At 43.9% G+C, this 3,857-nt stretch overlaps 1 non-coding gene across 1 annotated transcript; it reads left to right on the top strand.

Annotated features, from left to right (window-relative positions):
- Positions 1-1,432: 1,432 nt before the first annotated feature.
- Trnas-cga (transfer RNA serine (anticodon CGA)) lies at positions 1,433-1,507 on the top strand. Its single transcript has one exon. It is a non-coding gene; the product is annotated as a tRNA-Ser (tRNA).
- The last annotated feature ends 2,350 nt before the right edge of the window (positions 1,508-3,857 follow it).

The following is a 3,857-nucleotide window of genomic DNA, read 5'->3' as shown; positions in this document are numbered from 1 at the left end:
TTGTGGTACGAGGTACCCTCAGCCACGCACCGTATGGTGGATTGCGGAGTATGTATGTAGACGTAGATGTAGATGTAGATGTAGATTTGGGACGAACGTTCCATCGAAGACGGACAAGGTTGGGTCCGAGAATCAGCAGTGGTCTTTTCAAAGGAACCAGCATATATTCGCCTCTAGTGGTTCAGGGACTCTCTTCATTTAATTCAGAAGGGTCACACTTCCTCCAATACTGTACCTAGTGTCTTAGGGACTATCAGTAGCAACTTCGTAATAATAAAGTTGATTATAATTGTCTAAGAACATCCAAGATCCCAAAATTATGGAGGAAAGCTCATGTATTTGCTTTTCTTAAAAGATACCTGAGGAACTACAGGTCAATATCTCTCCTGTGCCACCTATACAGGGTAAAGCAAGAGGAGTGTTACATAATTTGTGAGGTGATTCTACAAGTGAAAATAAACCGAAAACATTTACGAACATGTGTCCGATTTTCGATTGTTACGGAACTGGTGCTGGTTGGAGACTACACACATGCCTGAATGAACTCTCAGAGTTATACATGTCATGGCCTGGTGTACACTGTCCCTATATATATACACTATGCCCCAAAGCAACCTTTATTTTTCTTCCAGAATGAGATTTTCACTCTGCAGCGGAGTGTGCGCTGATATGAAACTTTCCTGGCAGATTAAAACTGTGTGCCCGACCGAGACTCGAACTCGGGACCTTTGCCTTTCGCGGGCAAGTGCTCTACCAACTGAGCTACCGAAGCACGACTCACGCCCGGTACTCACAGCTTTACTTCTGCCAGTACCTCGTCTCCTACCTTCCAAACTTTACAGAAGCTCTCCTGCGAAACTTGCAGAACTAGCACTCCTGAAAGAAAGGATATTGCGGAGACATGGCTTAGCCACAGCCTGGGGGATGTTTCCAGAATGAGATTTCCACTCTGCAGCGGAGTGTGCGCTGATATGAAACTTTCCTGGCATGTCTCGGGCCATGTCTCCGCAATATCTTTTCTTTCAGGAGTGCTAGTTCTGCAAGTTTCGCAGGAGAGCTTCTGTAAAGTTTGGAAGGTAGGAGACGAGGTACTGGCAGAAGTAAAGCTGTGAGTACCGGGCGTGAGTCGTGCTTCGGTAGCTCAGTTGGTAGAGCACTTGCCCGCGAAAGGCAAAGGTCCCGAGTTCGAGTCTCGGTCGGGCACACAGTTTTAATCTGCCAGGAAAGTTTCATATCAGCGCACACTCCGCTGCAGAGTGAAAATCTCATTCTGGAAACATCCCCCAGGCTGTGGCTAAGCCATGTCTCCGCAATATCCTTTCTTTCAGGAGTGCTAGTTCTGCAAGTTTCGCAGGAGAGCTTCTGTAAAGTTTGGAAGGTAGGAGACGAGGTACTGGCAGAAGTAAAGCTGTGAGTACCGGGCGTGAGTCGTGCTTCGGTAGCTCAGTTGGTAGAGCACTTGCCCGCGAAAGGCAAAGGTCCCGAGTTCGAGTCTCGGTCGGGCGCACAGTTTTAATCTGCCAGGAAAGTTTTATTTTTCTTATTCTTTTTTCTCAAATTGACCATAAAGTCAACAGTGACTCTCGTTGATCTCTTCTGCAACCAAATTCATTACTACTCCACAGCTCTTATTAGATTTGACAGCAATAGTTTTTTCCTTCCTTAAATCAAAATTTGTGAAAAGACTGAATTACGTATTTCTTGCACATCAGTACTTCTATAAGACGATTTTGGTTTTTCCTACAGACTACCGAAGATTTTTCTGCGGCTGTTGCCGCTGCATTTCGCACTGCTGTAATTTTATTTAATCTTTGATTTAAATTTGCTGTTAATCATTTCTTTTTATCTTTTTACAGGACTGAGCAAAGTGGTGCGCTGGTTAAGATCCTAGATCAACAATCAAGAGGAGCGGGATTCAGATCTCCAGTCGGTCATCCAGGCTTAAGTTTCACTCGTCGAAATGTGACGACACGGAGGATTTCCTACCCCATTTTTGTTCATTCTGACCTTCAGATCCATCTGTAATGATTCCGACAGTGACAGTACGCGAACTATAATCTCTCTTTTCTTTCGTCCCACAAAACCAAATGTCATCTCTTTTCTTTATTTTCCAAGTAACTTTTTTCTGTTTTATTACGATTATATACATGCACTCCTTTGCACTCTTCATTTCTGGTTGATTCAGTTTATGGGCGACGAATACTCCTAGGTACCTACACTTAGTGTCCACTCTTCTACTTCCTTCTTTCATAGCTAATACTGAAGTTCAGCAATAAAAGAAGGAAGTAGATGAGTGAAATAACTTCAGCATTTCTTCTATTGACTACAGACTTCTTGCGTTATTTGTTCATGAAGTTTTCTTTGGTTTTTATGATTATATTGTCAAGAAAATTAGAGTGATGGCTTCCACCATCTAATCGAGCAGCTATTAACTATGGCGAGATGCGACGTGCAACGACGCAGCCAACTCTGTGATTTAGAGGCTGGTCGATGAAGCTGCTAAGCTTAGCTTAAAAGAGACGGGGACGTTTAGTTCGGTGGCTTAGAGCTTTAGAAGTAACGTAAATGGTCCAAAGCTACAGCGAATCCCCTCCAACTGACACTCAGATTGTTTTTAGTGGTAAATATGGATTTCTGCACTGGTACTGCCTTTTGTACGTGAGCAGAAAGCTTACATTATGGTTCTGTATCCATGGCAAGTTCAAGCCCTGCATCCTTCCCCCCCCCCCTTTCCCCCCCCCCCTTCCCCCCGGACCTTTTCAGTTACAACTGTCTGAATGATTTGGCTGTCACATCAGTGGAATGCAACGGTATATCACGTAATATTGGGCACCATCTAGTAAAACAGTGTGGTATTTAATTCGAAAGTTACTACTATTTGTCAGGTGGAATGTTCACGATTACGCCAGCCTGAGAATAAGCAGTGATACAAAAAAGTTCAGTCTTTCCATTGTTAATCATAACGTATAGGCTTTCACGGTCAGTTCAAAAATGGTTCAAATGGCTCTAAGCATTATGGGACTTACCATCGGACGTTATCAGTCCCCTAGACTTAGAACTACTTAAACCTAACTAATCTAAGGACATCACACACATCCATGCCCGAAGCAGGATTCGAACCTGCGACCGTAGAAGCAGAGCGCTTCCGGACTGAAGCGCCTATAGCCACTCGGTCACAGCGGCCGGCTTCACGGTCGGCGTCTTTATTAATTAAAACTTCCGGACTAAGAAATTCTTCCTCTTGCCATTTAGCTGCCAGCTGCAGTCAATATCTTCAGAGGTGAGTCAACGACTGGTTGCTAGGGCGTGGAGGTCCCGTTTATATAGAGGGCGTAGAGGGTGCCACCACTCGTCACCTGCTGGCGACAGTGGAACTATCTCTAACGTCATTAGTCTCGATCGAAGGTAGTCGATTGTCACATCGTTGGTACACAGTCGAGCGCCATATCTGATCTAACTTTAGGGCTTCTTCTCTCCTATTCAAATTATTGTGATGTTTATAAATCTCTACGGCTTCTCTGTACATACGTGCATAATAATGCTATCTGAGCACGCTCGTTTCACTAAATTTTACTTCATGATCACATGTTCCGCCACAGCCGATTTGTAGCTGTGTCCCAGACGGTAGTTCATTTTGTGATCGGTTGGACAGGTATTAAAACCTCTTTTCGTTGTTCCAATATAAACCTTCCCACAACTACACGGAATTTTATACACCCCGGGGATTGCAAAAGAGTGTCTAACATATTTCGCCGATCTTAAATATTAGCTAATCTTCTTGTGGGGTCTAAAGATTGTTTCAACTCGAAACTTGGGCAGAACTTTCCCAATACGGTCCATAATATTGTCGATAAATG

Source organism: Schistocerca nitens, chromosome 7 (assembly GCF_023898315.1).
Source record: "Schistocerca nitens isolate TAMUIC-IGC-003100 chromosome 7, iqSchNite1.1, whole genome shotgun sequence".
Taxonomy (NCBI): Eukaryota; Metazoa; Arthropoda; class Insecta; order Orthoptera; family Acrididae; genus Schistocerca; species Schistocerca nitens.
This window is presented reverse-complemented; position numbering and strand designations above follow the sequence as displayed.